Source organism: Dipodomys ordii, unplaced genomic scaffold (assembly GCF_000151885.1).
Source record: "Dipodomys ordii isolate 6190 unplaced genomic scaffold, Dord_2.0 Scaffold55, whole genome shotgun sequence".
NCBI lineage: Eukaryota > Metazoa > Chordata > Mammalia > Rodentia > Heteromyidae > Dipodomys > Dipodomys ordii.
The window spans coordinates 7,035,742-7,049,023 of NW_012267271.1; positions in this window are offsets into that span (position 1 = coordinate 7,035,742).

The following is a 13,282-nucleotide window of genomic DNA, read 5'->3' on the forward strand; positions in this document are numbered from 1 at the left end:
TTAGCAGGCAGCAGATCCACAAGTCTGCAGTTGAGGAAGAAATGGGGCTGGAAATACAGTGGGAACAACCTGTATTTAGATGGAACAGACCGCCTAGGAAGACGTCAGTGGTCTCAGCCCCAGGACACATTCCACGTTGGGAAGCTCAGAAGACAGAGATGATCCCAAACAAAAAGAAGATGGAGAGGAAGCTGCATTTTTTTTTTCTGCCAGCACTAGGGCTAGAACTTAGGTCTTTGTGCTCTCACTTGACTCATCTGCTCATGGCTGGTACTCTACCACTTGTACCACACCTCCAGTCTGGCATTTTATTGATTGGAGATGGAGGCTGGCTTCAAACCACACTTTTCCAGGACTCAGCCTCCTGAGTAGCTAGGATTACAGTTGTGAGGCACTGGCATGCCGTGAAGCTTTTTTTGTTTTTGATGTGTGTATGTGTGCAGGTCTGGGGCTTGAACTCAGGGTCTAGATGATATCCCTAATCTATCTATCTTGAGCTATCTAGATGATAGCTCAAGGCTAGTCCTCTACTAGTTGACCCACAGCTCCACTTCCAGGATTTTTGCTGGCTAAAATTGGATGCAAGAGTCTCGTGAACTTTGCTGTGCAAGATGGCTTTGAAGTGTGATCCTCGAATCTCAGCTTCTTGAATAGCTAGGATTACAGGCGTGAGCCACCAGCTCTGTGAAGCTTGCTTTATAGAGTATTTACACATTAAGAGAATTCAAAAGGATCTGTGAACATTTATCACAAGCTTTTTTTTTTTTTTTTTTGGCAGGTCTGGGGTTTGAACTCAGAACCACATACTTGCTAGATAGGTACTGCACCAATGTATTGTGCAGCGTCAAACATAATTTAGACTCTAGAATCTGTTTTCAAGTTCTAGATGCTTAGTTTTTAAATGGCTTGCTTATCATAATGACTAATACATCATCCTAATTAATTAGCTAATATCCCCAGGCACAATACACATTAAGTGTGAGCTCCATCAAAGAGCACTTTTCACAGCACTAAACTGCTGGCCATCTTCTTGTCAGGGCTAATTGGACAGCGCTGTTCCCTCTCTCCAACAACTGGCAAACCAGCACTGCGAGCAGCATCTTTGTGGCTCACACCTTCGCACACAGCAGAATCAGCTGCAGTCGCTATACAACTTCTTCATGTCACTGGGGTGGGGTTCAGCACTGGCAGGGACTTCCACCGTACTCTCCCAGGCCTCGGGAGCCTTCTATTCCTCTCCAGTGATGCCACAGTAGTGGCACCTGATACTTTCCCAACTTAATTGGAAAACACAGAGCAGAGGTGGAGCTCGGCAGCCCCGCCCCTCCTGTGGACAGTCTGGGTTTAACTGCACTGGAACTGAAGCAGTCCTCGCTGCTCCTGACTCTACAGGTCCAAGTGGAGCTCAGCAGTGACAAGTGAGCACATCCCAGTGTTCGTCATCCACCCCAGAATACTGTGCAGGGCTGGGGGTGCCAGGAAAGCAAGTATGGGTAGGAGGGTGATCATCACCCCACACGAGCAGGGACTCTCAGCGGTTGTGTTCTGGTGTTCAGACATCAAACTGTGAGGTTACAATAGGGATAGAAGTCAGACCCCAACTCTTTTTTTTTTCGTCATGGGGCTTGAACTCTGGGCCTGGGTGCTGTCCCTCAGCTCTTCAGCTCAACCACTTGAGCCACAGTATCACTTTTGGTTTTCTGGTGGTTATTGGAGATAAGAGTCTCACACATGGGCTGGGAAGGTGGCTGAGTGGTAGAGCGCTTGCCTCGCTTGCATGAAGCCCTAGGGTTGATTCCTCAGCACCACATAAGCAGAAAAGGCCAGAAGTGGCGCTAGGCCTCTAGTGGTAGTGTGCTAGCCTTGAGCTTAAGAGCTGAGGGACAGCACTCAGGCCTACAGCTCAGGCCCCACAATCGACCAAAAAAGGAAAAAAAAAGAGTCTCACAAATTTCCTGCCCAGGCTGGCTTTAGACAAGATCCTCAGATTTCAGCCTCCTTAGTAACTAGGATTATAGGCGCTAGGATTATAGGTGGGAGCCACTGGTGCCCAGCTTAGATTCCAACTCTTTAATCAAAGGCTGAGCCTCAACTAGGTCAGATGGCACATGACTTGTGACCCTACCCAGTACTTTGGAGGCTAAGGCAGGAAGACTGTGAGTTTAAGACTAGCCTTAACTATGTCTATCAAAAACAAACCAAAAGGAAAGGATAAAGACACTCTGGCTTGGTGTGGGGAGCTGGAATTGGACTATAGTGAGATGTACTAGAACAGAGCCTTGAGGTACCTGTAGATGTCTATGCTAAGACGCAGAGCAGCTACTCATGACATCAGCTGGAGTAGGACCAGGCATCATACTGAACTTCCTTGCCTTTTTTTTTTTTTAATGCCAATACTGGGGCTTGAACTCTGGGCCAGGCTCTATCCCTTAGCTTCTCTGCTCAAGGCTCTTACCACTTAAGTCAAAGCTCCACTTCCAGCTTTTTTCTGATTAATTAGAGATTAAAAATCTCTGGAATTGGGGCTGGGAAGGTGGCTCAATGGTACAGCACTTGCCTTGCATGCCTGAGGCCCTGAGTTCGATTCCTCAGCACCCACATAAGAAAAAAGAAAAAAGACGGATGTGGCACTGTGGTTCAAATGATAGAGCGCTAGCCTTGAGCTGAAGAGCTGAGGGACAGCGCCCAGGCCCAGAGTTCAGGCCCCACAACTGGACCCAAAAAAAAAAAATCTCTGGAATTCTCTGCCCATTCTGGCTTCAAAACAAGATCCTCAGATCTCAGCCTCCTGAGTAACTAAGATTACAGGCATGGTCTTTATTTATTTATTTTTTGGCAGCACTGAGGAATGAACTCAGGGCCTGTGATCTTCTACTGAGCTAAATACCCAACCCTTGCCTTTCTTGATGATCAAGGCGCATGGTGCGCACTTCCTCAGAGTTTAACTCTGGATCAAGGTGCGCTGATTTTGCTGCGGTAGTTCCTGAGGAATGTTAGTCAATCGGTAATACATCTTATATGTGTTAGGGTCAAAGAAATGCAGTCATTGGTTTTTACCCAGCTCCTCAGAGACAGGATAATGAAACTCCTGGACCAGTCTCAGGAGGCAACTTCAGCACAGAGGTAGGCTCTATGCCATCTAACAGGGCCTGCAGGGCTGGCAAATTTGGAGGACGATTTGGCCTTGCTTCTGTTTGAATCCTCCTCCTCCTTCTCCTCCCCTGAGGCAGCCACGCAGTGTGAGAGTCTGCCACCTGTGTCACCAAGCTGAGAGTAAGTGCTCATGGTGGGATGGAGGTCATACAGCAGCTCAGGCCTCGCTGTGCACTAAACCCTATGCCACGGGCAACAAGCGCTCCCCAAACTCCCACTGGTCACTCCCGCCATCGATGGGCTTCAGCCCAGCAGAGGGCCCTGGCAATGTCCTTGAAGGGGCCTCACATGGCTGAAAAGTCCAGGTGGAGGGTGACAAGATCTGTGCCCAGCAGTCCAGGCTCTGCCCTGGCTTCCATTAAGCTTCCTTCCCCACAGCAGCCGGCAGCTCTAAACACACAGGTCCCTCAGAGCCATGACAGGAGACACAGCACGTGGGGCGGATGATGTCCCACCAGGCACTTAGAAGTTATTCGGTCTCTTCCTCCCCCCCCACCAGACAGCATTAATCAGTATACAACTGCCTGGTAATACAGCAACCACATGCCACCTTTTGAAAAAAGTCTGGATAGAAATCTAATACATTAGGGTATTTCAGGTTAAACAGTATGTTTAGGTTCATAACATGGTGGTGCATGCCTGTAACCTCAGCAGGTGGCGGAGGCAGGAGGATCCTGAGTTCAGGCAGCTTGGGCTACATACAGACCTTGTCTCAAAACAAAACATAACCTACCCTAAACCAGAAATTTAATACCCACAGTGATGCTCCTGTGATTGGGTGGAAGGCTGAGGAAAAGGCAAATGGACAGGGTGGGAGGGAAACGCGCACTGTCACCGAGGGTCGCCAGGGGGCGGCAAGGGTTCTCCCGGTGACAGAACCCTCTGCAGCTGCACGGTGCTGGTGGCCACACAAATCCACACATTAAAATGCTCACAGCTTCCCCTCAGAAGTCAATCTTACCATGTGTAAATTTTAAAATGCTTTCTCCTAGAAGGGGGCTGGTTGTTTTCCCACCAGGCATTCCTGAGGCCGCTTACCAGCACCGCCTGGAGGAATCCCTGCCTTGGTACTACCTTTCTGAGCGCAGGGCTGGCTGGGCTAGCAGGAACACCAGTATCCTATGGGCGTGCTCATCAGCATGTTACCCAGCAGCAGGGATTTACAGCCGATACAAACATGCGTGCCACAATAGGCGCCTCCATCGGCAGTGCCCCTGGTCAGAAGCTCAGCACACCAAGGATCTGAGGAAGCTCAGGAGCACTGCTGGGGCTCTCAGTTTTAGAGGGGCACAGAGGATCCAGGCAGAAAGCCTGGCTTGCCTGTAGGCACCATGACTCCACCCAGAGCCTGACCAACCTGGCCTAGCGCAGCCACGCACATGCTCTCTGATGACCCCCCAGCAGTAGATGCTTTGGCCCTTCCCAGTGGTCCAGTGTAAGACGCCACTCCGCAATCTTTCCTATCTGTGATCATTAAAGGAGACAGCTCTATGAACAGAAGAAACAAGGCCTGGCCAGCAGAAGAACGTGCTTTTGATCAGTGCCTCTCATTTTGTGATGAGCTCAGACAATTAATATTTGACAAGCTGAGGCAGAAGCACAAATTAGTGTGGTTCTGCTGATTAAGTCAAAAGTCTTACAGCTGCACTAACAGATCCACAGGAAGGACACACACAGACACACACACGGACACACACACACACACACACACACACACACGTGCGCATACATGCGCACACAAGTTCATCTTGACAGCTGACCCTGATGTGGCACTTCATATACCTTGGAAGTTACTGGTCCACAAGGTCTTAAATGGCTTGTAGTATATTAACACCCACAAAACAAAGCAACACACTGTGACTGTCTGGACAAAGATAGTGAATCCCGAGTCAGCCCTGGACAAGAAACTGATGTCTCTTGGGATGAAGCAAAAATACCCTTGCTTCTGAGTCAGGCTGAGGCTCTACCCTAATGCCTGGGCCTGCTCCTTACAGCCAGGCTCAGGAGATAAAGCAAGCAGGACTCCCTCCACCTGCCTGTGGGCACTGGGACCACATGTGGAGCGGAAAGGAAATGCAGCTTCCTTTTCCTAGGAACCATCCCTCGCGAGCTTGCTGCTCAACTGTGAAAATCTACTCCTTGGAATTACACATTCTCCAGAGGGAGTAAGGGGACTATGGGCTGAGGGTGCAGAGTATATGCCCACCAGGTGTGAGGCCTCGGGTTTCATCCCCAGAACCGAAAGAGACAGAGAGAGAGAGAGAGAGAGAGAGAGAGAGAGACACGGAGGGAAGAAGGAGGGAAACTAAAACATCTCAACCAGAGACTTGCCTTCCCCTGGGAGTACTGTGGTCTGAATTGTATTTGTTATATTACCATTTTAAATGAAAATGGTTATTTTAGAGCAGACAAAACTAAAGCTTATTGAGCTCTAGCACTTGAGCCACAGAGAGGTGGGGGGTGGGGTTGTTTGTGTTATTAATCAGAGATAAGAGTCTCACAGACTTTCCGGATCAGGTTGGCTTTGAACTTTGATCCTCCCAAGAATAGCTAGGATTATAGGTGTGGGCTACAGCCTCTGCCCCTAGTTTTTGTTTGCAATACTCAAAGCTGGGAAGTTCAAGGTCAAAGGGAAGACATATGATCATGGTTTGGTCGTTTTTTTTGTTGTTGTTGTTTTTTTTGCTTATGTGGTGCTGAGGAATTGAACCCAGGGCCTCATGCATGCAAGGCAAGCACTGTACCACTGAGCTACCTTCCTAGCCCCTCATTTTTTTTTTTTTTTGTACTAGAATTTGAATTCAGCCCTCATGTTTGCTGCAGGTACTATCACTTAGCTCAAATGATAGAGTCACTACCAGGGCTGACCTTGAACTCTTGTCTCTGCCTCCCAAGTAGCTGTGATTATAGGCATGGGCCACCATGCCCAGCTTTATTGAGCATTTCAAGCATGTCAAGTCTGCCAATATTTTTTGTGTGTCACATCTCATTCACTCCTTCCTCAACACCTGTTCCACTGGTAAGGAACTGAAGCTTTGACCAGGTGAAGTGACTTTGCCCAAAGTCCCACAGCCATAACACAGAAAAGCCAGACCTAAAACCTCAGCTCATGGGCTGGGAAGGTGGCTCAGTGGTAGAGCGCTTGCCTTGCATGCATGAGGTCCTGAGTTCGATTCCCAGTACCACATAAGCAAAAAGAAAAAAAGTCTGGAAGTGGCACTCTGGCTCAAGTGGTAGAGCACTAGCCTTGAGCTGAAGAGCTGAGGGACAGTGCCCAGGCCCAGAGTTCAGGTCCCATGACCAGACTCCCCCCCACAAAAAAAAAAAAAAAAAAAAAAAAAACCTCAGCTCAAGGCCCTGAGCCTGGGCCCAGGCATCACTGCTACTGTGCAGGTGGGGAGCTAGGGGCCTTCAAGGGGCACTGACCCAGCACAGGGCACAGACCAGGGGCCACAAGGAGGCCTCCTTCCTGCCCTGCTCAAGCTCTGCCTCTGGGCAGAGGTGCACGGGAAAGCTGATGACCTGGCAAAGGTGGAGGCGCTGGCCCCTCACCCCTTAGCACCCTGTCAGCCTGGGCAGGCTTCGCACTTGCATGTGTGGTGGCGCCAGTGTGGGTGGGTGGGAGCCATCTTAACTTGCCAGGGTGCCCCCCTACCCCCACTGCCTGGCCACCTGTGACAAGTGGCTCCTCAGCCAACTTGCGGCAGTATTTCTAGCCATGGACCCTGCGGCTGCCACTGTGCCACTTGGTGAATCTGCACGTGGACATGGTTATGAAGCCATGAAGAGGCTCAGAGCTAGACCCAAGCCACGACCACAGAGGTGCCTCCACGCCAGGCCCCAAGTCTCTGCCAGAGACAAGTAAGGCAGGGGAGAAGGGAACCAAGCTCCTGCCACCGCTAAGGGAGGAGGCACTTCCCCTCAGACTGCCTCCCTGCCCCCAACATCAAGTAGGCCCATGTCCCTCTTTATGAGAATTAATGGAGACATTCACGCATCTAACATAAGCTCCTAGCCCAGTGTCTGGCACACAGGCCGCCTCAGGAAAGCTAGCTGTCATCTCCCTCCTCTGAGAAGACGCTGCACATTCCAGCCCCTCATGGTGAGAAGCAAAGAAACCAATGTCCCTATGGATGGGTTTTATTCTGAAGATGAATGGTTAGCACTACTGGAAACCATCAGCAAGGCAGGCCAGGAAGCCCTTCGTATGCCTGAACCCCTTTTACTGGAGATGAGATGGGTCAAGTTGTAAGAGAGGCAACAGAGGCTCAGAAAGATTCAGCAATTTATCCAAGGTCACCCAGCAAGATGCAAGCCTTCCTGAGCCCTAAGCAAGGAGGACAGCAAGCACCGCCCTACATTGTTAAGGGTCTTATCACGGTGGCAACCTCTAGCACCTGAGGCCAGTTTGAGCCCATCACAAAAGTCAGAACAACATCCTGGGATCAGTAGAATCATGAGCGTATGGCAAAGGCTTGTGCGGACTCTGGCCTGTGATCTACTCCAGATCACGAAGAACAACCCTGTGGCTCAGTTCCCTCCTCTGCAGAATGAGAGTGGAAGGAATGAACAGTAGAACCTCTCTTAAACCACACAAGGAACATGCCCAGGACTGAGCCCAATGCTGGCACATGGTAGGCTCATCTGAATGACTGTTAGCTGCTACTATTATTTTTACTTACTGAACGAAGAGGCTGAGACAAGCCAATTCCACAGCCCCCACACAATCAGCCATCTATTTCTTCACAACTGTTCACTTAAAGGAGGGCAGGCACGTGTGATTACCCATAACCCGCAAATAAATCCAGCCATTGTTCCCAACCAGGGGTTTGTTTGTTTGCTCTGAGTCAATTAAGTATCTTATCTGGAGCCAGCCCACTGGTCTTTAGTCCCCTCCCCATTCCAAGTCTTTCCTTCTCCCAAATACTGCAGCCTCACACTCCTTCCTGCTCCATTTGGGGGCGGGGTGGGGTGGGGTGGGGTGTGGGCGCCCACGCACTGGTCCTGGGGCTTGAACTCAAGGCCTGGGAACTGTCCCTGAGCTTTTGTGCTCAAGGCTAGCACTCTACCACTTGAGCCACAGTTCCACCTCCTGCTTTTTTGCAGGTTAGAGATAAGCGTCTCACAAATGTACCTGCCCAACCTGGCCTCAAACCATTATCAGATCTCAGCTTCCTAAGTAGCTGGGATTACAGGTATGAACCACTGGCATCTGGCTCCTGCTCCATTCTTTTTTTTGGGGGTTGTGGGGCTTGAACTCTGGGGGGCCTGGGCACTGTCCCTGAGTTCTTCAGCTCAGGGCTAGCGCTCTACCATTTGAGCCACAGTGCCACTTCTGATTTTCTGTTGGTTATTTGGAGATAAAGAGTCTCACAGACTTTCCTGCCCGGGCTGGCTTTGAATTGCGATCCTTGGATCTCAGAGCTCCTGAGTAGCTAGGATTATAGGTGTGAGCCACCGGCGGCCGGCCTTTCCTGCTCCATTCTTAATTGAGCAGTATGGCCTGGTCGTAACCTGCCAGTCCACATAAATGCCTGAAATCAGCCCCTTTGTCCCTGACCCAGGAAGCACCACACACCATTCTGTGCCAGCAGGCCCCACTTCAAATGCTTTCAAAACAGGACAGGAGCTGGGAAGGTGGCTCAGTGGTAGAGTGCTTGCCTTGCATGCATGAGTTCCTGGGTTGGATTCCTCAGTACTATATAAGCAGAAAAAGCTGGACGTGGCACTGTGGCTCAAGTGGTAGTGCGTTAGCCTTGAGCTGAAGAGCTCAGGGACAGCACCCAGGCCCAGAACTCAGGCCCCACAACTGACAAAAAAAAAAAAAAAATACATAAAAATAAATAAATAAAAACAGGACCGTTTCCTGATCATAAAACTTAATTTGTAGTGAAATGACTGTGGTTTTGGCAGGGGAAAGCCGAGGGGGGGGGCGGGGAGGGGAGAGTCAGACACATATCCTTTGGGGCCTGTGGGTGGGAAGGCTGCGCAGCTTAGGGGCAGGAACAGAGGACACTGGTTCAGACAATGTCATGTGTCTCTCAAACCACAGCCTGAAAACACAAGAAGAGAAAGAGGAATTGTGACCCGAGACACAGGATTTCTAGTCCACTCAGATCAGTCTCTTCACCGAAGACAGCTCTCTCAGAGAGACTCCTGGGCTCCCTGAGAATGCTGGAGATAGCCGAAACCTTCAGCCTCCCTGAGGACTTTCAGTCCTCACAGAGAGATCTAAGGGGCAGCAAGTTGTTCCTAAATAAATCACAAGCATCACTGGTGCTCATTGCAGGTGCAGGCTGGGCAGGGTTGGTATATACCTTGATTTTAAATGGAGGGCAAAATACCAATTGCTCTCTGTGGAAAAGGCCCACTCCTATGCAAAGCAAGCAGCTGCAGTAGGTGGCAGCTCACAGTGAGATGCCTGGCAGCCCGGCCCACACGCCACCTCTTCCTATCATAGATACTTGATATTTTTCAGTGTCAGGGACAGAACTTAGGTCTGAATATACCAATCACAGGCACTACCTGAGCTACGCTCTCAGCTACCCCCTTTTATTGAGACAGATCCTTGCTATATTGCCCAGGTTGGTCTCAAACTCCTGTGCTCAAGTGATCCTTCTGTGTCAACCTCCCCCCATACCTCCCACACACCCCTGCTGTATCTGGGACCACAGAAACATACCACCACATCCAGCCTGGTATTCAATCACAGCTCATTATTATTATCATTATTATTTTGTCAGTCGTGGGGCTTGACTCTGGGTCTAGGCGCTGTCCCTAGGCTCTTCAGCTCAAGGCTAACGCTTTACCACTTGAGCCACAGTGCCACTTCTGGCTTTTTTTGTTTATGTAGTGCTGAGGAATCGAACCCAGCGCCTCATGCATGTGAGGCAAGCTCTCTACCACTGAGCCACCTTCCCAGTCCCACAGCTCATTATTAATTTTCACAAATGTGTATATTTAATACAGAACCCCAGCTCACTGTATAACCCTTACCAAAACGACAAGCCCACTAATTCACTAAGAAACAGCCCAATTAGCAGCTTAAAACAAGAAAGTGTATTTAGAGACTCAGTGAGAGCTGGAGTGCAGCTCAGTGTTAAAGCACTTGCCTAATATGTGAAGACCTTCAGTTTGGAAAGAAAAGAAGAAAAGAAAAAAGTGGGAGAGAGGAGGAGAGAGGGAAGGAAGAAGGAAGGAAAGGATGGACAGGAGAGAAGGAGGGAAGGAGGGGATGAGGGAAAGGACAGACAGAATTAAAGATAACCAGAGACTTGGAATCAGAAACCGAAGTGCATTCTGCGGTAATACTGTCATTCACGTATTCCTTTCATAAGCATGTGTACAGCACCTGGTGCTGGGCCTGGTGGGTGCCAGCGGTGGGCAGGTGTGCTCCTCCACAAGTTAATCGGTTACTTAAGGCTTTTATTTGTAATTCTTAATCTGTGGACAGGAAACAGGGGGTTGCCTTTCGGATGCGGCAAACACTATCATTCCACCCAAGTGCTGCTTCCCTGGAGCCTTTGCACGGCGTTTACTCTCTGCCGGAGGAAGAGGAGCAGAGGGGACTGGAGGAGGTCGTCTGGTGGAGGCGGGGGGAGCAGCCAGGGCTTTGCTGCTTGGTCCCATGGAAGGTCCGGGAATTGCTTCAAGCAACATGAACTGGTCTTAAGTGACTTCCCCACGAACTAACCATTCTCTAAAAACTGCCTTTTTCATCTGTGTGGGGTGCGTGCATACATGGGTGTGCGTGCGTGCGTGTGTGCGTGTGTGCGTGCATGGGGGGGGTGTGGTGGGGGGGTGGTCCATAGGTCAAACCTAGGATCTGAGCACTGGCACATATCAGGCCAGAAACCTACCACTGAGCTACAGCCTCAGCTCTCTCCAGGGGCCTTCTTATTATAAAAAAGGGACCTTTTACTTCACAACAAACAGGGGGGCACTGATTTCAGAGCCACTCCTTCCTGGTGCTGATGAAGAAAATGAGACCCCAAGAAGGGACAAGATCATCCAAGGTCACAACATCCGTCCTGATGATCTAAAATACGTGACCAGAAACGAAGGGGACGGGCCTACCAGATGCCAGGTCCATCCTAGTTCACAAACTGTGGGGCTGTCCGTTTACTTGTGAAACAGCCTTCCGGGCAAGGCAAGCGGGAGGAACACTGGTCCCGCAGCTGGCTGGAGGCCCCTGGCGTGGGCAGCCCCACTGCCAGTCCTCTCCCCGGGCCACCGTGCCATCCTGTTGTGGCAACAGGCAGCACCCTCAGCCGCACTGAGGTGAGAGCAGCCTGGCGCTGGAGGCAATCTGCAGTCCAGGAGAATCTGGGAACTGACTTTTGTGCAAGCTCATACATGACTCATCTTTACAGGCCTCCCGTGGAGGCTCCTGGATGCAAGGAATCCCATTCAAGCCGCCTCTGCCCACAGCTGCTCAGGAGACCAGGAAACATTTGGGGTTGCTGTGGCTGGTTTGTAAAAAACACACTCATCTGTGTTAGTGCTATTTCTTATCTACTTATAGTATTGCTCATGCTGTTAGTATTATAAATGTCACACGCAGCCTTTTAAAGGCCATGCTGGGTCTACTTTAGTGTAACTGGCAGACTTTTCTCCCCAAGATCAGAAGAGACATGTAGAAACACGATCCAGACTTAGATAGAAGATGTTGTGATCTCAGCAAGACCAGAGGCTCTACACGGCCCCCAGAGGGAGAAAGGCCCAGTTCCCCGTTTCACTTCCCTATGGCGAGTAACAAAATTTCCCTGGGTCTCAGCTGCCCACAGACGCAAAGTGCAGAGAATGAAGTGAGAGAGGTGGGTTGTTCAGTACGGTAGAAAGCCACAGGAAGTCACAGGCATGTTACCACTGTGAGCCACCCTGGGCCACCAGCCGGGGGGGAGACTGCTGACATGGAAGGTGGAGAGGCACCACTGAGACTCTGGAGACCTGGGAGAGGAGTAAAGGGTGGGAAGCTGCTCTCAGACTGTTGCTTGTTATTGAAGATACTGTAACTGTAGATGCCTCACTCTTCCGGAAGTAGGAAGTGTAAATTTGGAGGAGTTTAAAGCAGATCAAAACAGTGATTGCCCATCTGTCTGAGGGTCTGGTAGGTGAGGAAAAGGTGCAGTCCCCAGTATCTGTTCTGAGAAGACACATAATAACAAAAGGCATTTGGCAATTGCTCACTGCCCATTTCCACTGAGTGTATAACAAAAGTATCTTCAGACATCTCAGGACAGAGCATACTTAAGAATGTGCTTGAGGGCCCACATTCTCTGGTGCCAGGTGAGCCCAGGCCGCTTCATGGCTAGTAAACCTTGCAAAGGTCACAGGGGGCTAACACTGGCCAGTTTGGTAAGTGGTGAGGCTTCTAGACAGACTGATTTTCTGGGAGCACAGGGAGGGAGGACAGGGATTAAACAACAGCCAAAACACAACTGCTATTTTTCACGGAAGGCAGGGTCCCTTTCTTTCTCCCAAGGAGGAGGTCTCAGGATGTGGAGGGTATTTGGTGCGGGTAAGTGGCGGCAGGCGGGTGGCAGGCGGGCAGGGCAGTGGAGGAAAGCGGAAGCGCCTCTCCTCTCATGCAGCCACCTGCAAGTCTGCCGCCAGCAGCCTCGGCCCTCCTCCCGGCCCATGTGCACATCTCCCCCGGCTCCTCTATGTGTCATAGCAGGAGGTCATGGCCTCTACCTCAGGTCAGTCCCGTGACCTTTCCCGCACTCCACACAGGGCACACACGGATACCACCGTGATGGTGGGTGACCTGGTGGCCACCGCGCTCCCCTCTCCTCAGCATACAGAGCCTGGCAGAGCAGGTGTGCAGGTTCAGAGCTGTTTGAGGGGGTGATGGGACCAATCAATGAAGGAAACAGGCCAAGTCCCAAAGCAAACACCCACGAATCATTTCTCCAAGGGCAAGGACGCACATCCAAGCCTCCGCAGTCCATGTGCTCAGGGGCGTGGGCAACGCGGCTGGCCAGGGAGGGGGTGGTCGCCTGATTTCCCCTCACAGCAGCCTTGTGGACTCAGGGTTACCAGACAGAAGCAGGAACCTGAGATTTTTGAGCAATTTCCTGGTGTTTAAATATTGACCAGTAACTTTCTTTGCTTCCTTAAGAAACTC